This window comes from Bubalus kerabau, chromosome 3 (genome assembly GCF_029407905.1).
Source record: "Bubalus kerabau isolate K-KA32 ecotype Philippines breed swamp buffalo chromosome 3, PCC_UOA_SB_1v2, whole genome shotgun sequence".
In the NCBI taxonomy this organism is placed as follows: domain Eukaryota; kingdom Metazoa; phylum Chordata; class Mammalia; order Artiodactyla; family Bovidae; genus Bubalus; species Bubalus kerabau.
In genome coordinates, this window is record NC_073626.1 from 64,587,595 (window position 1) to 64,612,730 (window position 25,136).

The following is a 25,136-nucleotide window of genomic DNA, read 5'->3' on the forward strand; positions in this document are numbered from 1 at the left end:
GGAAACAAATACAGTATGATTTTATTTATATGTGGCATGCAATTTACAAAACAAACGACAAGTCAAACAGAAAAAAACTCATAGATACAGAGAACATGTGCTTGTCAGAAGGGAGAGGGATAGGAACATGAGTGAAATAAATGAGGGAGATTGAATGATGTAAACTTCCAGTTACTTAAAAATGAGTCCTGGGATGAAATTTGTAGCATAGAGAATATAATTACACTGTAATAGTTTTATAGGGTGACAAATGGTAAGTGGATTTATTGTGGTGATCATTCTGTGATGTATAGAAATACTGAATCAGGATGTTATGCACATGAAACTAACATAGTGTTTCTGATCAATTATACTTCAATAAATTTTAAAAAATCACTGATGGTGAATTGGGAACAATGAGTGAGTGAAGAAATTGTCAGTACTCAGCAATATTTCATACCTAAATCAAATGCTCTTCCTCATGTGATAAATCTTATTCTACATTAGAGAAATATATCTAAGTTTCATTCCTGATACTATTTCTGGGATCACAATTGACCATACTTTTACTTCATTTGCAAGTATGTTTTTCAGTATAATATCAATAGCATAATTAAAAAAAAATCACACTTTCTTCGTTAAAGAAGAATCTCTAAATAAAACCAACAACAACAACAAATAAAGTACTTAGACTTTGGACAAATTCTTCACTAGTTTTTCTCATTTCACAGTGGTGTTGGTAACTATGTACATATTCTATAATCTTTCCTTCTTTAGTTATGTCTGTTTCTCATCAGGTCTTGATATGCTCTCCAAATTTCATGAATTTATTTATTTTACTGCATGTATTTCTATAAACTAACCCTGATGATTTCCAGCATTATGTGAAAAATCCTCCACTCATTTCCTCAGGCATGACTAGCGCCCTATCAACAAAGCTCATGAGAATGAAAAGCAACTAGAAATAGGGCCAAGTATCATTGGAAAAGACTCTGATGCTGGGAGGGATTGGGGGCAGGAGGAGAAGGGGACAACAGAGGATGAGATGGCTGGATGGCATCACTGACTCGATGGACATGAGTTTGAGTGGACTCCGGGAGTTGGTGATAGACAGGGAAGTCTAGCGTGCTGCGATTCATGGGGTCGCAAAGAGTCAGACACGACTGAGCTTGACTGAACTGATCTTGCATGTATGCATGTAAGTCGCTTCAGTTGTGCTTGTTTGCGACTCTGTGGACTGTAGCCCTCTGGGCTCCTCTGTCCATGGGATTCTCAAGGCAAGGATTCTGGAGTGGGTTGCCATGCCCTCTTCCAGGGGATCTTTCCAACCCAAGGATTGAACCCAAGTCTCTCTTAGGTCTCCTGCATTGGCAGGTGGATTCTTTACCACTAGCGCCACCTGGGAAGCCCCCAAGTATAATGCTGCTGCTGCTGCTGCTGCTAAGTTGCATCAGTCGTGTCTGACTCTGTGCGACCCCATAGACAGCAGTCCAAGAGGCTCCCCCATCCCTGGGATTCTCCAGGCAAGAATACTGGAGTGGCTTGCCATTTCCTTCTCCAATGCATGAAAGTGAAAAGTGAAAGTGAAGTCTCTCAGTCGTATCTGACTCTGCGACCCCATGGACTGCAGCCTACCAGGCTCCTCGGTCCATGGGATTTTCCAGGCAAGAGTACTGGAGAGGGTTGCCATTGCCTTCTCCGCCCAAGTATCATACTTACACACAGATAATGCAAAAATAAGGGAAAAAATCTATGGTAAGTATCTGTATTTTGGGGACAGAAGTTTAAGATTAAATGGAACTAGTGCCATTTCTATAGTTTCTTATTCAAATACAACAAATTGTTCCCAATTTCTTTTTTAATTACCTATGTTAATCGCTCCATTCACTGGAAACATAATGAGTTAGATAGAATTATAATGTCTTACCTGTAGAACTCATTCTATAACAATGCAAACATTTGTATAATTAAGTAATAGAATCTTCAGTTCAGTTCAGTTCAGTTCAGTTGCTCAGTTGTGTCCGACTCTTTGCGACCCCATGAATCCCAGTAAGCCAGGCCACCCTGTCCATCACCAACTCCCGGAGTTCACTCAGACTCACGTCCATCGAGTCAGCGATGCCATCCAGCCATCTCATCCTCTGTCATCCCCTTCTCCTAGTAAAATAACATTGCTGAATTTTAAGAATGCACTAAACAAAAATAAGATTTGATAAAATACCTACATATAATTTTTATGTTTAGCAAAATAACATACTGCAAATTAGTTAAATTGCAAGAATATGCTCAAAATTCTAATAATATAAGATAATATGGTTATAAATTAGATTCATTTATGCAATCTCCATGTACATTTATAGTTTTTATATCTAACTTTCTTATAATTAGATAAAAGCAGATTTTCTTTATTTCAACATGTTTTTATACATTTATTCAAAATGCATAAATACTTGAAATAAATGGGATAGTCAAGGCAGGTTTCCAAGATTATGACAGCATACATAGTTAGCTAAATACTCGTTAAAATATGTTGATATTTTAACTTGATGTTTTAATAGCTTGATGTTTTGACAATCAAAAAGTGAAATAGGCAAAAGGGAAATAAAATATATGTGCCATTTTTTATGAAATCATATTCAGTCATGTTAACAATGAGAGAAAAATTGTCATTCTATCTCTATATCCTGTCTTTTTTTATAAACTTAGAGTTGGTAAGTCTTTGCATAAAATGGAGACTATTTTTTGTGTTTGGTTGGTTTTAGTTCTGAGGAAATGGTATTTCTCAATTGCTCTCCATTAATATTGTTTTCTCCCTTGTGACCTATGCATCTATGTTCCAGAGCTTAGTCACTCTCTAATACATTGTAACTTCTGAGAGTGAAATGGCCTAAAGAAAAAGAGAAAAACTTTATTTCTAGGAGTCTTGGTGTGCAGAAGATTTTAGAAAAACAAAGGTACGGTATAGATTTAATTTATATTATAAATGTAAGTTATCAAACATGCATCTTAAGTAGTTCATAAAATGTTAATAAAATTGATTTAGTTTTACTTTAAAAATTCATAGTTTTTTGTGTATTTCTAAAATGACATTTTTTTAAAAAGCTAAAGCAATGCTTAGTGTATTTAAATATCAGATTCATTTCGATATTTGGCAAAACTAATAAAATATTGTAAAGTTTAAAAATAAAATAAAATAAAATAAAATAAAATGTCATAGCAGGTTGTGGAAAAAAAAATCACCAATAATGTTTCTTTTTTTTCCCCCAAATATTACTAATTTCAGAGAATGTACTGATAATGCTAGAATGTGAACACCCACCTGAAGGCTTCAGTCATCTTCCTTTATATTATCAGATTCTTGAATGACTAATTTCCAGTGCCCTGATTAAGTTAATTACATGCTATAAGATCGTATAGAAGTTTAAAACACTGATATTTAATAGGATATTTTAAATTAAAGGTTTGCTGTTGTCTATCCTGATTTTTCGGAGAAGGCAATTGCACCCCACTCCAGTACTCTTGCCTGGAAAATCCCATGGACAGAGGAGCCTGGTAGGCTCCAGTCCATGGGGTCTCTAAGAGTCGGGCACGACCGAGCAACTTCACTTTCACTTTTCACTTTTCATGCATTGGAGAAGGAAATGGCAAGCCACTCCAGTATGCTTGCCTGGAGAATCCCAGGGACGGAGGAGCCTGGTGGGCTGCCGTCTATGGGGTCGCACAGAGTCGGACATGACTGGAAGCGACTTAGCAGCAGCAGCATCCTGATTTTTAATTCATGGATAACTACACGTTTTCAAAATAAAATGCTAACAGTTAAAGAAGGGGAAAGAAACCCCACGTATAAAATTGTCAAGGAACAGTTTATTTTAGTTTTAATTAGCCAAGCAGCTCTGTCAGTGATATTTTATTACAATAAACAGAACTATCACATGTATAAATATGATTATTATGTTAAGGCTATTGGAAATAGAGTCACATTAGTAAAAAAAAAAAAAAAACACACACTCACAGATTGCAGGCTGACTAGAGATATATAACTGGAATTAGTTCATTAAAACATATTATCTGAGTGTGTACTATAAGCCAGGCCCTTAGCTCTTCCAAAATGCTTGTATAAGTGTGTGTATACATTAAAAATGTATTACAAAGAATGGGCTGTGGAGGCTGGCTAAGGGGATATATCATCATAGGCAGGCTGTCAGGAAGAGATGATCATAAGTAGGCTGTAATTTGAGCTTGATCAGCTGGTAAAGAATCAACCTGCAATACAGGAGGCCCTGGTTCAGTTCCTGGGTTGGGAAGATCCCCTGGAGAAGGGATAGGCTATCCACTACAGTATTCTTGGGTATCTCTGGTGGCTCAGTAGGTATAGAATCTGCCTGCAATGCAGGAGACTTGGATTAGATCCCTGGGTTGGGAAGAACCCCTGGAGGAGGGCATGGCAACCCACTCTAGTATTCTTGCCTTGAGAATCCCCATGGACAGAGAAGCCTGGCGGGCTACCAACCAAGGGGTTGCAAAGAGTCAGACACAACTGAGCCACTAAACACAGCACAGCACAGGTGATAATTTGAGTCTTTGACATAGGAAATGCCTAACCCCTCTTCTGGAGAAGGCAATGGCACCCCATTCGAGTACTCTTGCCTGGAAAATCCCATAGATGGAGGAGCCTGGTGGGCTGCAGTCCATGGGGTCACACAGAGTCGGACACGACTGAGCGACTTCACTTTCACTTTTCACTTTCATGCATTGGAGAAGGAAATGGCAACCCACTCCAGTGTTTTTGCCTGGAGAATCCCAGGGACGGGGCAGCCTGGTAGGCTGCCATCTATGGGGTCGCACAGAGTCAGACACGACTGAAGTGACTTAGCAGTAGCAGCAGCAATCTGTCTTCAACAGACTTGGCCTGATTAGGTCAGGCCATCCAGGATAAAGAAGCTTAATCAAAATTCCCTTCACAGCAGCATGTAGATTAATGTTTGTTTGAATTATTAGGGACCATAGTGAAGCCTAACCATGTTGCCAGGCCATAAAGCTGTTACAGTCAGGGACTCCAGTTGTCAGTTTAAGGACTTGGGAATATTCCAGAAAATTTGGTTATTGTAAAGTAGAATTAGCATCTTAGAAAATATGTTATTTATTTTTAAAGTTTCAATGGTAACTTTAAAAGTGAATATTTATTGAGTACTTAATATATATTTTAGGCAATTTCCAAAATATTTTACATGGATAAATTCTTTAATACAAAAAGAATTATGAGATAGATATTAGTTTCCCTATTTGGGGAAATCAAGATTCTGGTTAAAGAAATTGCCTATTTTTAAGCATCATAGGCATATTTCATAATCAGTATCCTGTATAGTGTGACAGATAGAATAGATAGAAGTGAGGAGTAAAAGAGATTCAGACAGCAAGTGTAAGATGACTAAGTTCCTGAATAGCATTCAGACCGTGACATAAACAGAATTAAATAAAGGCCTGAAAGTGAGAAAATCATATTTGAATAAATACAAAGGATAAATAAGAGAAAAGCATCAAAATTCACTTCAAGGTAGAGAAAATGGGAAGCTATGAATATTATGCTAGTATTGACATAAAGTAAGATATTCTCAAAGAGAGATTGTTAGGGAGTGATATACTTTACATTTAGTGGAGACGTGAATCTTTCCAAAAAATAAGGCAACTGGGAGTTGGTGGATTGTCTGCAGTTAAAGGACAAAGGAATAATGCAAACAGCAAATAAACATGACAAATACTTAGGAAATTAGAAAAGATAAAATATGCAGTATTTTAGGAAGATAAAAAATTAGAAAGATAAAATACATAGTTTAATTAAGGAGGGATAATCAACCTTTTAAGTAAATTTGAGAGCTGAGAATTTCTTTGGAATTGAGCTAGTAGAAAAACAGTAGTGATATTTAAGAGGACTATCTTGATGGTAGAGGTTAGAATGCCAGCTATGGAAAACAAAGAAGGAGCTAAGGATGAAAATATTCATTATTCATGTGAGGATGATTGTTGTAAGAAGAGAGGCATGATTGAGTTACATCCAGGGAATCGCGGGGTCAACTGAATGCTGTCTGAAGTGATTTTAAAAAGGCAGAAGAGGGAACTGATAGGTTACAATGTGTGACAGAGAGATATATGAGGGCCAACTACATATAACTTTAAATATCTTCATGAATTATATCTCTAAACAGCAATCTGATGTCAGACCCACAGCAAGGTATTAAATATTAATTTGGGTATCATCAGATTTTAATCTGGTATATTTAAATTTCAAAATAAACTAAGAATTAAGAAAATCTTATGAAAATGATTTTCAGAATGGAAAGATTTAAAGAAAATAAGTCGTTTGGAGAAAGTCCCAAGGAAAAATTTTTAAATACCAAACAGTGCTAAAAGTGCTCAAAGTTGAAGAAAGGACATAATCCATTGTATGAATGCAGAGAACCAAGAAAACAAATTTTTCAAATGTGAACCTAGTCTGACCCCTTTCCCTTCCTAATGTTGTTGGGTCACTGGATTTTGCATACAAATTTAGAAGTGGTAGACTTATGCAATTAAAAATCTTATTGATTGATTTTTTTTCTTAATTACTAACTTTCAGCTTTGACTCCCTTGTTATACCTTTTTATTAAATCCCTTGCAGTTTAAGGTCAAATCCTTCTTAAAGACAAAAGGACTGCAAATATGATAATGCACATTTTATACACTAAAGTCCTCAGACATTTAAAGGTGTATATCTCCAATTTGCATGAAGAAAATAACATTCCCATGGAAATATAAGGTTAGTTCATGGTGGAAAACCTCAAAAAGCGCATTTTCCAGAGACAAGACAAATTATTTTCAGGCCAGTACTTTACTCTTTTCTCTAGGTTTGTACTCAGTGACATTTCTTTTGATTTAGTAACAAGTTATTCAGTAGACAGCTGTATCATTCAACTCAAGTTACCTTAATGTGGAATTCTCCTCTATCGATAGACATCACTGAACATGCACCAGGATTAAAGACAAGGCTAGAAAAAATGAAATGCAAAATAAAATAGGAAACATGGAGTTGTAATATGTGAATTCATGTGACGTTGTGGGAATTAACCTTAGAGTGAAAAATGGAAAATAAATAATGATGCAAATAGCTTATTGGTGAGTAACTTGTTCTGTCAATTTTAACACTGACTTTTTGCAAAGTAATAAAGTCATAAAAGATATTATATTTAAAAATAAATCATCATTACTTATTCTAATTAAACAGTGGTAATTCTTATAAACCTGTTACCTTGATTATTTAAAGGTAGAGTGCTAATTAATACTTATTTTCCAGCAAGATATAATCACTAAGGTGCTAACATCATGATCCACTTTTCAGATCTCTTATCCTGAGATTTGATTATGAATCATCTCACAAGCTGTGTGTGTATGTACACTTTTAAGAAATATAAACAGTAGATATATGAATGTATTTAGCATATTCAAAATAATTTATATGCAATGTCACAAACCCTGTGATTTAGGTAAATGCTTTAGTTCTAGGCCAAAGTAGGATATGTTTAGAAAGCAGAGATCTGGTGATATCTCAGTAATCAAATCATGCAGAATTTCATCTGTACACCTACTAATCCACCTACCAACTGTTTTTATCTTATTGGAAACGAGTTCTACTGACATGACAGAATCATCTTTAAGATTTTCTTTTTTACGTTAATTATCATCTGTAGTTTGCTCCCTATTCTTCACATTTCTTTCTGTCCCCATATAAAGTTATGTTAATTATTTCTATAATATTGAGGTAAAGTTACCTGTACAAAGGGCTTCCTGCAAAGGAGACACAAGTAGTAAAGAAACTGCCTGCCAATGCAGGAGAGGCAAGAAATGCTGGTTTAATCCCTAGATCAGGAAGATCCCCTAGAGAAGGAAATGGCAACCCACTCCAATATTCTTGCCTGGAAAATTCCATGGACAGAGGAACCTGGCAGGATATAGTTCTTGGGGTTGCAAAGAGTCAGATATGACTGAGCACGAGAACACACTTGTACAAAAACCTCACACATATATGCTGCTGCTGCCATTTAGTCGCTAAGTCATGTGTCCAGTTCAGGAAACTGAACCTGCGTCTCCTGTTTGGCAGTGGATTCTTCACCACTGAGCCCCTTGGGAAATCCCCACACATACATGATTTGAGACTAAATCTTGCTTTCCTATGTTCTTTATTACCAGAGTCCAATTGAAGATAGAATCCAATATATTCAATGCCTGGCTCAGTACACTGGCTACTGGTAACTAAATCTTACATTGGAGTAAAACTTTTAGTGGCATCAATCATGTTCAAAGGTTATAAAAAGGACTGACAGTCATCCAATCCAGTCCTAACTGGATATTACAGTGGAGTTAATCTCACTTATTCCCTGATAATGTTCTCTCTTCTGATTGCAGTTTATTTTTAATTCCTCATTAACCTCTGTTGCTCCAGTGTGTTGCAGAAAAATTATGTTTCCCAGGCTACATTATATAATTTGATCAGAAAAAAACTCATATCTGTCACACTAGAAAATAAATGACAGCTCCAAACCACAAGCAACCAATACAAATTTCAAAATCCTACTCTGCTATAATCAAACTCTCCCTCTCAGCCTCACAAGAGCAATACCGCAGTAAATCCTTTTTTCCTGCCTCACCAGTCTTACACTAATACACTTTATAAGATTTGATTTTATCTTTGATATTTTAGAAAACTGAGGTCCTTTGGGAAACACCCTTTCTGTGTTTTCTTGCAATAATTAATGCATTGTTTGTTAATTATGGAGACTCTTATTATGTCACTTTACTCACTTAGAAAATACAGGTAAAGACATCAAACCCACAGTTTCTTCATAATAAGATTTCTTTGAGTAAAATTCCCTGCCATTTATCTATAGTATGCTTCACTTGTTGGTTTGTTTGTAAATTACATAATACTTTTACATCTTAATTTTATTAGTTATTATTTAGTTATCATAGGGATAACTAAAGGAGCACAGGAATGGGAGTGATAGTAACATTAAAGTAGCTAGTTTTGCTACTGAGAGTTGAAGTTAGTTTTTTTAACTTTAAGATTGGGATTTTTCTAATTGAACACAATTTAAATGTCCAATAATAGAAAACTTTTAATGTAAAGTATTCTATATTCAAAGTATATAATACTATGCAGAAATTAGCAGTAATGACATAACTCACATTTATTCACATTAAATTTTATTGAAATTAAAACTATAACTCTGATCTGAAAATACATATTCATGCATGTATTTTTAAACAGTGATTTACTGAGATATTGGTTTAAGAAATAGTTTCTCTTTTATCTTTTATTGATTTCCTAAATTTCTAATATGAGTATCATTTACTAATGTAAAAATATAGTACAAAATTAATTGAATTAATGAAAATATTTCTACTTACTGTAATGTATTAGTATATTTGATCTTTGGTTTTCATTGTTAGCAACTTATGAGTGCTCAGTCACAATTGATTGACATCCTATGACAATATGCATCTATTACACAGATTTATAAAAGTTTAGTTTTCCTACTAATACATTTATTTAATTAGGCATAGTCATTTTTCAGGACCTAGCAAGGCATGTTCTTATTATACTGAAAAAAGAATAGAGAGAGGGCTTCCAGAGGGCTCAGCAGTAAAGAATCCACTTACAATGCCAGAGCTGCAGGAAATACAGGTTCAATCCCTGGATCCAGAAGATCCCTTGGAGGAGGATATGGCAACACACTTCAGTATACTTTACCTGGAGAATCCTATGGACAGAGAAGCCTGGTAGGCTGTAGCTCGTAGGGTCACACAGAGTCAGACATGACTGAAGCATCTTAACAGTCATGCATGGATACTAAAGGGGACAATTATCCTGAATGGGAAAAGGTGTATACAAATGATACCAATGGAAGGTATAGAGAAGGCTTATGTATATAAGAAGAAAAAGATAACTATTTATCTAAGATATGTCAATATACAGAAATATAATTGCCAATTGGGGCAATAAAGGAACCTTACAAAGATTTGGTACAAAGAATCAGACTATACTTTTTTTTAATAGACTATTTTATGTCTTAAAATGATATCAGGCATGTTATCTAGAAACATGCTCAGATGCAGTTACACAATGGATATTAGAAAAATCATCTGAAGCATTTTACAGAAGTGAGGTGACATTAAATATGGACTGGAAGCCGTTATGACAGACAATACAATATAATTAATATTATATACAGAAACAAAAAAAGAAAAGACATAACATTTTAAATGGATTAAGATATTTCTAAAATATAGATTAAAATTTATTCCTATATAATATACTGTTTAAACAATAAAAATTTAAATCTGAGGCTTAATTTCTTCAATTAAAGTTTTAAAAACACAAACTAAAAGTGATCACAAAGAAGGACAAAGTTGAAATTTATAACCATTGGTGATAAATGTATAAGGCAGTGAAAACAGAGGGAAATTGTTAATAATTTAAAACATTGAGATCAAAGGTAACATGTCATTTGTATTTGTAACATGAAATATGTATTTGGTAACATGTAACATGTAACATGTATTTGGTAACATGTTATTTTCTTTGGCTTAAGATTCTCCTTCAGAGAAGGCAATGGCAACCCAACTTCAGTACTCTTGCCTGGAAAATCCCATGAACGGAGGAGCCTGGTAGGCTGGGGTCACAAAGAGTTGGATACGACTGAGAGACTTCACTTTCACTTTTCAATTCCCTGCATTGGAGAAGGAAATGGCAAGCCACTCCAGTGTTCTTGCCTGGAGAATCCCAGGGACAGAGGAGCCTGGTTGGCTGCCGTCTATGGGGTCTCACAGAGTCAGACACGACTGAAGCGACTTAGCAGCAGCAGCAGCAGTAAGATTCTCCTTGATATTTGGTGTCTGAAATCTGAATATAGTATTTCTAAGGTGTGTGTGTGTGTATATCTGTGCGTGTGCTGACACACTTTGTTTTGGTATGCATTATGAATTATGTTTTCATAGGTACTTCAGAGGATCTATGGACCATTATTTGATTTATTATCATTATTTTTTCTTATGTAAATAAATTATTGCCATTTTTTTCTTAAATCTTTATTTGTACCACATTCTATATATTTTGATATGATATTTTTAGTATCTAATCATGTTATTAAAATGCCACTTTATTAATTTCTCATAAGGATGAAAAGTGATTTTTTAATTAAAAATGAATAACTATTTTTATTATTAGTGTCCAAATTAATACTGTATAGAATATATGATATCAAGTGTTTAAATTTTGTTAAAAATTTCAAAATTGCAGTGATAAATAAATGTAAATATATTTCTGATGTATGTGGAGGAAATAATTTCTTAAACTAGACACAGAAGTACCACCTCTAAAAAGTTTTGTCAATTTTGGATATGTAAAAATTAAAATTTCTGTTAATATATTTATAATACACATAACAAACAGAAAGAATAATATCAAGAATAGCATATATACACATATACACACAAATTTTTCTAAATCAATTAATAAAGACAACCCAACAGAAATATGGGCAAATTTAAAACAAAATTAAACCATATTTTGTAAGCATTTGATCAAAATACAGAAAAGTTATGACCAACCTAGAGAGCATATAAAAAAGCAGAGGCATTACTTTGTCAACAAAGATCTATCTAGTCAAAGCTATGGTTTTTCCAGTTGTCATGTATGGATGTGAGAGTTGGACTACAAAGAAAGCTGAGTGCGGAAGAATTGATGCTTTTGAACTGTGGTATTGGAGAAGACTCTTGAGAGTCCCTTGGACTGCAAGGAGATCCAACCAGTCCATCCTAAAGGAAATCAGTCCTGAATGTCCATTGGAAGGACTGATGTTGAAGCTGAAACTCCAATACTTTAGCCACCTGATGCGAAGAGCTGACTCATTTGAAAAGACCTCGATGCTGGGAAAGATTGAAGGCAGGAGGAGAAGGGGACCTCAGAGGATGAGATGGTTGAATGGCATCACTGACTCGATGGACATGAGTTTGAGTAAACTCTGGGAGCTGGTAATAGACAGGGAGGCCTGGTGTGCTGTAGTCCATGGGGTTGCAGTCGTATACAACTGAGCGACTGATCTGAACTGAGAGTTCTGATAACATCAAAAGCTGCAGATATGTATCAATAGCTTTTGTCATAATTAAATGGTTGGGATGTAAATTAGCAAAAATTAATTAGAAAAGTAGTTTAGAATTATTTTTTATTGTTAATATTGGTCTCAACCTCTCTTGCTCTCTCTCTCGCTTTTTCTGTCTTTCTCGTCCCCTCTTTCTCCTATTTGTCCTTCTATATGAAGAGACATACATAGATCAGGGGTACATAGGCAAATTATTCTCAATATTCTTCTATTGGCAGTTATATTCACATATATTTATATATTTTAAAAAGTAGCACGCAATGAATCAAAATTCTCTTTAATCCATTTTTACTATTTTTTTTTATTCTTTACACAGAACCAAGGAGAAATTTCTAATATTTTCTAAACTCTGTTTTAACAAAGGAAAAATAAGTTTTAAGCTCAAAGCTTGGCAGACAGCAAAATCTAGGGGAAATTTAATAACATAATTTTCCAATATGCTTTTTTAGATACAGCATTTATATATTATAAGCAATACTGCTTTTTAAAGCATAATGATATTGCTACCTTTTAAGCTTAAACAATACACAGAATAGTTACTTAATATAAGAAAACAAATTAGAGCAAAGATGGTATGATGTGTGAACAACTTTGGAAGTGCTAGTCATATGACCAATAGTTGGGAACAAAAAAATTGAGAGTAGGTTTAAAATAGATTACCATACCAAAACATAAATAATATTAAATGTGCCAGATTCCAAGAAAATAAGAGAACTTTACTAACCACAAGAATAGGAAAACAAAGATTTTAAATGAGGAATTTTGGGTTGAATGTTCATTAATTTGCTTGGATATTTAGAACAAAAATATAATTTTTACAGTATTTCTACCTATAAGCTATATTTATTCTCTTACAGCAATCTATTCATTTCATACCATCATATTCTTAACTATGTGCATACTATTCTTCTAAACTATCCTAGAAATTTGTTTTACAATAATTTTGGTGTGGACTTTATAAATATAGACTTACATTTTATAATAGTAATAGTACAACATGCATTTTCAGACTTATAATAGCTGTATTTTTCTTGACCCAAGTTGTTATTCTGATAAGGGGATATGTAGTCCAATGCTGAAAGTCACATGGTTCACAATGTTGTCCATTAGTGAAATTCAGACTTTCACTCTTAAGGGAAGACTACTGCTGCATGCTGAGTGCAGCTTGGATTAAAATTTCCCCTGCCACATCTTGGATTTATAGAAGTTGTATCTTAATTTTAAAATCTAATCTGTAGAAAATTCCAACCAAGTAAAACTTTACATGTACTTAATTACTTGATAAGGACCTACGGCTTCTATTTATTCTCCTATAGTATCCATAAATCTCAAATGTTTATAGTCCATAAAGTAAAACATTTAAGCAGCATAAGCAATATTTATTTACCAAATTTTTGCTTGAGATTCATAAATAGGATATAGCAAACATAAGATATAGCAAACAGATTATTTGATTAAGAAACAATGGTAGGAAAATTATTCCAAACTTGTACACATACATCTTTAAATTAATCAGGTAAATCTCATCCTTGCAATCCAGGCTGACCAGTCAGTACAGGTCAATGTGTGAAGTCTCCCCATTTCACTCATGCCTAAGTTCATTACCTGAGTCTTCTGTTAGTCCCTTCAACATAGAACACCATTTCTCATATCACAACTTTCATGCTTTCTCTTCTACAACTGAAACAAAGGTTTCTCAAATCTTTGATTATCTAAATCATTGTTATCTAAAGCACTCTTCAGTTTTCATTATTTCACACATTTAAAGCATCAAGTTTGTTTTTGTTCTCCTTAATAACAATCTCTATTGTTTTCAGTTATTTGTTATATTTTATGTTTATCCTCAACCATAATATATATGGTTCATGAGACAGGAACTTGTCTGTTTTGTTTTCTGTTCTTGTACATTTGTTCATGTCAGAAAGACAAAGCCTACACAGAGTTAATTATCAATAATACTTGGTGAATGAAAGACTACATTACTATAAATTTTAATAGTTTTTATATTTCTAATCACATTAAATCTCACGAGTCCTCACTTGATTTTTATAAAAGTGATCTCACTTGATCTGATATTAAATTTTATATCAGTCTACAGACCTTGGAAATTTTTCAAGTTTAACATTCTGCTCTTATCATTCTCTGATCTCTATTATGTTTGGAACATTGTTTCTTGGTCAGAAATTACTATTTCTCAAATCCTGGGTAATTTTAGAAATTGATTTTATTTATATTTTTAGACAATAATCAATGGGGTATTATTTGCCCCTAAAATTGCCAGGAGAAATATCAATAACCTCAGATATGCAGATGACACCACCTTTATGGCAGAAAGTGAAGAAGAACTAAAGAGCTTCTGGATGAAAGAGAAAGAGGAGAGTGAAAAAGTTGGCTTAAAGCTCAACATTAAGAAAACTAAGATCATGGCATCTGGTCCCATCACTTCATGGGAAATGGAGAAACAGTGGAAACAGTGGCTGACTTTATTTTTCTGGGCTGCAAAATCACTGCAGATGGTGACTGCAGCCATGAAATTAAAAGATGCTTACTCCTTGGAAGGAAAGTTATGACAAACCTAGACAGCATATTAAAAATCAGAGACATTCCTTTGTCAACAAAGATCAGTCTAGTCAAGGCTATGGTTTTTTCAGTGGTGATGTATGGATGTGAGAGTTGGACTATAAAGAAAGCTGAGCGCCAAAACATTTATGCTTTTGAACTGTGGTGTTGGACAAGACTCTTGAGAGTCCCTTGAACTGCAAGGAGATCCAACCAATCCATCCTAAAGGAAATCAGTCCTGGGTGTTCATTAGTAGGACTGATGTTGAAGCTGAAACTCCAATACTTTGGCCACCTGATGTGAAGAGCTGACTCATTTGAAAAGACCCTGATGCTGGGAAAGATTGAGGGCAGGAACAGAAGGGGATGACAGAGGATGAGATGGTTGGATGGCATCATCGACTCAATGGACATGGGTTTGGGTGAACTCTGGGAGTTGATGATGGATAGGGATGCCTGGCGTGAGGCGGTTCATGGGGTCACAAAGAGTCAGACACGACTGAGCAACTGAACTGAACTGAAAATTGTCTGATGTGCCATTTTAAATATATTAAGGTAAATTATATTCTATTCAAAGATAAATTAAACTCATAACTTTTAAATATCTTGCCTTATCAATGTTTAAATGTCCAAATGTAGTAAAAACACAAAGAGTGATATAATTTTCTGCCAGGTCCAATTGTTATTTACCATGGTTTCAAAGTACCTCTTTTATTGTTTATTACTTTTTCACTATCAGAAAATATTCATAAGCTACAGTTCTCTTCTTGAGGAATTGAGTAACTGAGATTGATATTAGAAATATTGGGTTTTTTTATTATGATATATATTAATCCATTTTAGACCCAATTTTATCACAACTAAAGCAGGCAGTTTTTTCATCTTTGCACTTATAAATTAAATCTAAAGAAATGTTTTACATGTAACAAAAGTTAACACTGAAGAATATCCAAGATACCTGCTGTTTACATGGATGATTACACATCAAAGTCTTAAAAGCCTAAGTATTTAAAGAGCTTCAGTATGATTCATTAGGGCATTGAACAACATGTTTGGATCATTTTTGAAAAAAAAAAATTAGATTGCTCTTTGAGGATTACAATATTAATAAAATACTATTTAATAAATAATACATTTAGCAAAGAGCATTAACTTTAATGGAGCTCCCACTAGTGCATTGGTAAAAATTCTACTTGTCAACACAGGAGCCACAGGAGACCCAGGTTCCATTTCTTGATCAGGAAGATTCCCAGAGTGGGAGATGGCAATCCACCCCAGTATTCTTGCCTGGAGAATTCCCTGGATAGAGGAGCCTGGCCTGCTACAATCCAAGGTTTCTCAAAGAGTCCAACATAACTGAGCATACACACACACACACATTAAATTTAGTAGCAGAATGACTCACTCTATAGCTATTAAAGAAACCCACTAATTGTTCTGAGAAATTCCTTCTTACTAAGTGATACACCTCAATAGAAATAAGCCCTAAATAAATTTCCATTCAAGTAATAGCTTAACTCAAAACAGTACTGAGCTTTGCCATTTTTGACAGTATTCATGGATATAGACGGTATTATGTAAAGTGAAATAAATCAGAGAAAGACAAATCCTGTATGATTTCACTTATATGTGGAATCTAAAAAACAAAACAAATGAACAAAAACAGACTAATAGATACAGAACACAAACACGTGATTGCCAGGGGTGGGTGGGAAGTTGCATGGGTTATCAATAAAATCTGTAAGAGAAATTATGAGGTACAAACTTCCAACTACAAAATAGATGAATCATAGGTATGAAGTGTACAACATAAGGAATATAGTCAATAATACAGTAGTAACTTTGTATGGTGACTGATGGTAACTATTCTTATAATGGTGATCATTTTGTAATGTATAAAAATACTGAATCACTATGTTGTGTACCTTAAACTAACATGGTGAGAGCGAAAGTGGAGTTGCTAAGTCATCTCTGACTCTGTGACCCCTTGGACTTTAGGCCACCAGGCTCCTCTGTCCATGGGATTTCCCAGGCCAGAATACTGGAGTGGTTGGCCATTTCATTCTCCAGGGGATCTTCCCGACCCAGAGATCAAACCCGGGTCTCCTGCATTGCAGGCAGACGCTTTAACCTCTGAGCCACCGGGGAAGCCCAACTAACATGGTGGTATAAGTACCATGTGAGAAGTCCTTTTATACTAACTTATTTTAAATTTTAAAACATACATTAAAATTACAATAAAATTTTAATTTAAATGTATCAGGTTATAAATGAAAAGCCACTGTTTCTTCCTACACATTTTCTTCCTTTTTTCAAGTACAATTGACTTATAACTAACATGGTGGTATAAGTCAATTGTACTTGAAAAAAGGAAGAAAATGTGTAGGAAGAAACAGTGGCTTTTCATTTATACCTGATACACTTTAAATTAAAATTTTATTGTAATTTTAATGTATGTTTTAAAATTTAAAATAAGTTAGTATAAAAGGGCTTCTCATGTGGGGCTAGTGACAGAATCCTCCAGCCAATGCAGGAAACATAAGATACATGGGCTTGATCTTTGGGTTGGGAAGATCCCTGGAGGAAGGCATGGCAATCCACTCCAGTATTCTTGCTGGAGAATTCCATGGACAGAGGAGCCTGGTGGGCTAAAGTCTTAGGGCCACAGCATCAGACACTACTGAAGCAACTTAGCACACACTCACACACATTTCATTTATACATGGACGTACTGAGAGATATCTTAGTTGCTTCTATATTTTTGCAATTATCAATAAAGCATTCATGTGAAGGCTTTTAAGTGAATGTGTTTTCAGCTCATTTGCATAAATACCTAGGGATGTAACTGCTGGCTTATTATAGGAAGAGTATATTTAGTTTTATAAGAAACAGCCAAAATGTCTTCAAAGTGACTGTAACATTTTGCCTTCCCCCAGCAAGGAATGAGAGCTCATGTTACTCCACATGTTCACCAACATTTGGTGTTGTCAGTGTTTTTGACTTTTACCAATCTACTAGGTATGCAATGGTCTCCCATTGTTGTTTTAATTTGTGATTCCCTAATGACGGTGGGAGGCTTACCTATTGGCACAGCTGGTAAAGAATCTGCCTGCCATGCAGGAGACACAGGTTCAATACCTGGGTAGGGAAGATACCCTGGAGAAGGGATAGGCTACCCACTTCAGTATTCCTGCCTGGAGAATTCCATGGACAGAGGAATCTGGCAGACTACAGTCCATGAGGTCACAAAGAGTTAAATATGAGACTAACATACACACACAAGCACACACACACACACACAGTGATGGTGGACCATAAAGAAGGCTGAGTGCTGAAAAATCTATGCTTTAGAATTGTGGTGCTGGAGAATACTCTTGCGAGTCCCTTCAACAGCAAAGAGATCAAATCAACCAATCTAAAAGGAAATACACTCAATAGTCACTGGAAGAGCTGATGCTAAAGCTGAAGCCCAGATATTTGACACACTGATACAAAGAGCCAATTCATTAGAAAAGACCCTGATACTGTGAAAGATTGAAGGCAGGAAGAAAAGGGGGCAACAGAAGATAAGATGGTTCAGCTCAGTTCATTTCAGTTGCTCGCTTGTGTCCAACTCTTTGCAACCTCATGGACTGCACCATGCCAGGCTTCCCTGTCCATCACCAGCTCCCAGAGTGTGCTCAAATTCATGTCCATCGAGTTGGTGATGATATCCAACCATCTCATACTCTGTCATCCCCTTCTCACCTGCCTTCAGTCTTTCCCATCATCATTTCCAATGAGTCAGTTCTTCACATCAGGTGGACAAAGTATCAGGGTTTCAGCTTCAGCATCAGTCCTTCCAAAGAATATTCAGGACTGATTTCCTTTAGGATTGATTGATTTGACCTCCTTGCCATCCAAGAGACTCTCAAGAGTCTTTTCCAACATCACATTCAAAAGCATTAATACTTCAGTGGTCAGCTTTCTTTATAGTCCAACTCTCACATCCATACATGACTACTGAAAAGTCATATCCTTGACTAAATGGAACTTTGTAGGCAAATTAATGTCTATGCTTTTTAATATGCTGTCTAGGTTTGTCACAGATTTTCTTCTAAGGAGCAAGTATCTTTTAATTTCATGACTGCAGTCACCATCTGCTGTAGTTTTGGAGCCCCACAGAATAGTTTCTCACTGTTTCCATTCTTTCCCCATCTGTTTGCCATGCAATGATGGGGCCAGATGCCATGATCTTAGTTTTTTGAATGCTGAGTTTTAAGCCAACTTTTTCACTCCCATTTTCTTTTTTTTTTTTTTTTAATATAAATTTATTTAATTGGAGGTTAATTACTTTACAATATTGTATTGGTCTTGCCATACATCAACATGAATCCGACACAGGTATATACATGTTCCCCATCTTGAATCCCCCTCCCTCCTCCCTCCCCGTACCATCCCTCTGGGATGTCCCAGTGCACCAGCCCCAAGTATCCAGTATCGTGCATCAAACCTGGACTGGCAATTCATTTCATATATGATATTACACATGTTTCAATGCCATTCTCCCAAATCATCCCACCTTCTCCCTCTACCACAGAGTCCAAAAGACTGTTCTATACATCTGTGTCTCTTTTGCTCTCTCGCATCCAGGGTTATCGTCACCATCTTTCTAAATTCCATATATATGCGTTAGTATCAGTGTTTTTCTTTCTGGCTTACTTCACACTGTATAATAGACTCAAGTTTCATCCACCTCATTAGAACTGCTTCACATTGTATTCTTTTTAATGGCTGAGTAATACTCCATTGTGTATATGTACCACTGCTTTCTTATCCATTCATCTGCTGATGGACATCTAGGTTGCTTCCATGTCCTGGCTATTATAAACAGTGCTGTGATGAACATTGGGGTACACATGTGTCTTTCAATTCTGGTTTCCTCAGTGTGTATGCCCAGCAGTGGGATTGCTGGGTCATAAGGCAGTTCTATTTCCAATTTTTTAAGGAATATCCACACTGTTCTCCATAGTGGCTGTACTAGTTTGCATTCCCACCAACAGTGTAAGAGGATTCCCTTTTCTCCACACCCTCTGCAGCATTTATTGCTTGTGGACTTTTGGATCGCAGCCATTCTGACTGGCGTGAAATGGTACCTCATAGTGGTTTTGATTTGCATTTCTCTGATAATGAGTGATATTGAGCATCTTTTCATGTGTTTATTAGCCATCTGTATGTCTTCTTTGGAGAAATGTCTATTTAGTTCTTTGGTCCATTTTTTGGTTGGGTCGTTTATTTTTCTGGAATTGAGCTGCAGGAGTTGCTTGTATATTTTTGAGATTAGTTCTCTGTCAGTTGCTTCATTTGCTATTATTTTCTCCCATTCTGAAGGCTGTCTTTTCACCTTGCTTATAGTTTCCTTTGTTGTGCAGAAGCTTTTAAGTTTAATTAGGTCCCATTAGTTTATTTTTGCTTTTATTTCCAATATTCTGTGAGTTGGGTCATAGAGGATCCTGCTGTGATTTATGTCAGAGAGTGTTTTGCCTATGTTCTCCTCTAGGAGTTTTAGAGTTTCTGGTCTTACATTTAGATCTTTAATCCATTTTGAGTTTATTTTTGTGTATGGTGTTAGAAAGTGTTCTAGTTTCACTCTTTTACCAGTGGTTGACCAGTTTTCCCAGCACCACTTGTTAAAGAGATTGTCTTTAATTCATTGTATATTCTTGCCTCCTTTGTCAAAGATAAGGTGTCCATAGGTGTGTGGATTTATCTCTGGGCTTTCTATTTTGTTCCATTGATCTATATTTCTGTCTTGTGGCTTTGTAGTAGAGCCTGAAGTCAGGCAGCTTGAGCCCTCCAGTTCCATTCTTCTTTCTCAAGATTGCTTTGGCTATTCGAGGTTTTTTGTATTTCCATACAAATTGTGAAATTATTTGTTCTAGCTCTGTGAAGAATGCCGTTTGTAGCTTGATAGGGATTGCATTGAATCTATAGATTGCTTTGGGTAGTATACTCATTTTCACTATATTGATTCTTTCGATCCATGAACATGGTATATTTCTCCATCTATTAGTGTCCTCTTTGATTTCTTTCACCAGTGTTTTATAGTTTTCAGTACATAAGTCTTTAGTTTCTTTAGATAGATATATTCCTAAGTATTGTATTCTTTTTGTTGCAAAGGTGAATGGAATTGTTTCCTTAATTTCTCTTTCTATTTTCTCATTGTTAGTATATAGGAATGCAAGGGATTTCTGTGTGTTGATTTTATATCCTGCAACTTTACTATATTCATTGATTAGCTCTAGTAATTTTCTGGTGGAGTCTTTAGGGTTTTCTAAGAGGCTCTTTGGTTCCTCTTCGCTTTCTGCCATAAGGTGGTGTCATCTGCCTATCTGAGGTTATTGATATTTCTCCCAGCAATCTTTATTCCAGCTTGTGCTTCATACAGACAGGCACTTCACATGATGTACTCTGCATATAAGTTAAATAAGCAGGGTGGCAATATATAGCCTTGATGTACTCCTTTCCCAATTGGGAAGCAGTCTTTTGTTCCATGTCCAGTTCTAACTGTTGCTTCTTGACCTGCATACAGCTTTCTCAGGAGGTAAGATGGTCTGGTATTCCCATCTCTTTAAGAATTTTCCAGTTTGTTGTGATCCACACAGTCAAAGGCTTTGGTATAGTCAATAAAGCAGAAATAGATGTTTTTCTATATTGAGTACACCAGTACTTATACAAATTACACAGTCTTAAATAAAATAGAATACTCTCTTACATATAATTTAAAATCATTATAATGCTAATTTCATAATTAAATTCCAGGCTTGAAAAAAGTGTAAATATTTTAAAAATTCAAATTGATTTATCCAATAAGTAATTTTTTTTTCAGAGATTTATGTAGCTTTTTTTCCATGTTTTTGTCTCTAAAAGTTAGGTGAATTGGATGAGTCTTAGACTTATTTCCAGATTATTTCAGAATATACAAAACATTGATTCTTCATGTTTTAAGATGAAGTGCAGTGTGAAAAGATATTGGAAAAGTGAATACATGTAAAAGTTGAGTTTACATCTTCATAACAGATGTAAAAGATTACATTATTTATGTATAAATATAAACTATTACATTACATAATAGATTTAAAATACTGGCTTCCCTGATGGCTCAGATGGTAAAGAATCTTCCTGCAATGCAGAAGACCCAGGTTTAATCCCTGGGTCAGGGAAATCCTCTGGAGAAGGGAATGGCTACCCACTCTGGTATTCTTGTCTGGAGAATTCCATGGACAGAGAGTCTTGTCACAAAGAATTGAACATGATTGAATGACTAATACACAATAGTACTTATTGATTTGTTATATGCTATAGAGTACTGGAATTTTTATTAAGTACGTGTAATGTGAAAGATACTACTAGGTTGTGAAATAAATTTATTTTGGAATAATTTTGTTAAAAATAAAACAGGCACTTAAGACTAATTTCAATAAGAAAAAGGTATTTATGTTCACCCTTTTAGGGAAGATGACAGCAAAGCAACTACAGAGGTGTAGAATATGGAAATTTATGCAAATGTATTGAATATGTGAAGAGTACACTATTAATTTTAGGCAATGAAAAGACAGGTGAAAGTTACAGTTCTTAATGATTTGTGCACTGGGAATTGCATACTTTCCTGAATATATTAATTGAAGGCCAGATGAAGCAGCAGTCGTGAAGATGTCACAGTGAATGTTGCACAGATGTGCACAACTGTCAATGGTAGGTACACCACTATTGTGTTTAATTTCTATATTATATGCACATGACAGCTTCAGTAAAGAGGTGCTAGGGTAAGGTGGGCAAATAATAAAATCTACTCTTTTCCTTGAAAACTTAAATGGGTTACAAATACCTAGAACAAACCCATAAGAAATGATTTTACATGCACAACATGAAATTGCAGTAAAGAATTTGCCAAGTGAGAAAAGCACGATTTTAAATCTCATATTTAAAAAAAAAATTATGCTAAAACAGATGGTATTTAAAAGTCATAATATACATGAGATAATTCATTATATTGATAAGAATAATGGTTAACATGGTAGTTTGGAGCATTTTTAAAAGCTGAGAATTTTGTGAGAAACTTTAATTTAAAAAAAATTGTTCTTACAAGTAGTAAAAACTTGCACCCTTTCAAGGGCTTGAAAACATTCGATGACACCTATTTTCTTTGTTTGTCCTGTTATTTTCTACTATTGACATTAATATCCTTAGAAGGCCAGTAGGAAAAAAATTATTTTTAATGTTACAATTTGGATACTTTCTAAGGTTTAGATCTGATATAATCCCTGATTGGCTATTTAAATATTAATTTCAAAGACTATACGACAACTTGGAATTTAAACATTAATATTTCGCTATTGTAATTCAGTCCCTCTGCCATGTCCAACTTTTTTCAACCCCATGGACTGCAGCACACCAGTTTCCTAAGGCCCACTTGATTTCATACTCCAGGATGTCTGGCTCTAGATGAGTGGTCACACCGTCATGGTTATCTGGGTCATGAAGATCTTTTTTGATCTTCTGTGTATTCTTGCCACCTCTTCATAAACGTCTTCTGCTCCTGTTAGTGCCATACCATTTCTGTCTTTTATTGTGCCCATCTTTGCATGAAATGTGCCCTTGGTACCTCAGATTTTATTGAGGAGATCTCTAGTCATTCCCATTCTACTGTTTTCCTCTATCCCTATACTTCACCATCTCCTAGCTGCTGCTGCTGCTGCTGCTACTGCTAAGTCGTTTCAGTCGTGTCTGACTCTGTGCGACCCCATAGATGGCAGCCCACCAGGCTCCCCTGTCCCTGGGATTCTCCAGGCAAGAACACTGGAGTGGCTTGCCATTTCCTTCTCCAATGCATGAGAGTGAAAAGTGAAAGTGAAGTCACTCAGTCATGTCCAACTCTTAGCGACCCCATGGACTGCAGCCTGTCAGGTTCCTCAATCCATGGGATTTTCCAGGCAAGAGTACTGGAGTGGGGTGCCATTGCCTTTCCCGGCCATCTCCTAGAGTTTGCTCAAATACATGTCCATTGAGTCAGTGATGCCACACAACCATCTGATGGTCTGTTTTCCTCTTCTCCTCAGGCCTTCACTCTTTTCCAGCATCAAAGTCTTTTCCAGCTAGTCAGCTCTGCACATCAGGTGGAAAAAGTATATGAACTTCAGTTTCAGCATCAGTCCTTACAATGAATATTCAGGGTTGATTTCCTTTAGGATTGACTGGTTTGATCTCATTTCTGTCCAAGAGACTCTCAAGAGTCTTCTACAGCACCACAGTTTGAAGGCATCAATTCTTCGACACTATTTTTTTATTGTCCAACTCTCACGTGTGTACATGACTACTCGAAAAAAACATAGCTTTGACTATACAGAAATTTGTAGGCAAAGTAATGCCTGCTTATTAATATACTGCCATTGCTTTTCTTCCAAGGAACAAGTGTCTTTCAATTTCTTGGCTGCAGTCAATGTCCACAATGATTTAGGAGCCCTAGCAAGTAAAGTCTGCCATTGTTTCCTCATCTATTTGCCATGAAGTTATGGGACCAGATGCCATGATTTTAGTTCTTTGAATGTTGAGTTCTAAGCCAGCTTTGTCACTCTCTTCTTTCTCCTTCAAGAAGCTCTTAAGTTCCTCTTCATTTTCTGCCACAAGGATGGTATCATTTGTATATCTAAAGTTATTGATATTCCTCACCAAAATGTGATTCCAGCTTGTGATTCATCCAGCTTGGCACGTCACATGATGTACTATGCATATAAGATAAATAAGCAGGGTGACAGTATACAGTCTTGATATATTCCTTTCCCAATTTGGAACCAGTCTGTTGTTCCATGTCTGGTTCTAACTGTTGCTACTTGACCTGCATACAGGTTATACAAGAGGCAGGTCAGGTGGTCTGGTATTCCCATCACTTCAAGGTTTTCCACAGTTTGTTGTGATCTACACAGTCAAAGGACTTAGGATAGTCAATGAAGTAGAAGTAGATGTTTTTATGAAATTCTCTAGCTTTTTCTATGATCTAAATGATTTGGCAATTTGATCTCTGGTTCCTCTGCTTTTCCTAAATCCAACTTATACATGTGGAATGTCACATGTTGTTGAAACCAAGCATGGGGGATTTTCAGCATAACTTTGAATACACAGGAAATGAGTGAACATTCTTTATCATTACCCTTCTTTGGGATTGGATGAAACCTGACCTTTTCCAGTCCTGTGGCCTCGGCAGAGTGCATATTGAGTGCAGCACTTTCACAGCATCATCTTTTTAGGATTTGAAATAGCTCAACTGGAATTCCATCAACTCCACTAGCTTTGTTCATAGTGATGTTTCCTAAGGCCCACTTGATTTCACACTCCAGGATGTCTGGCTCTAGATGAGTGGTCACACCATCA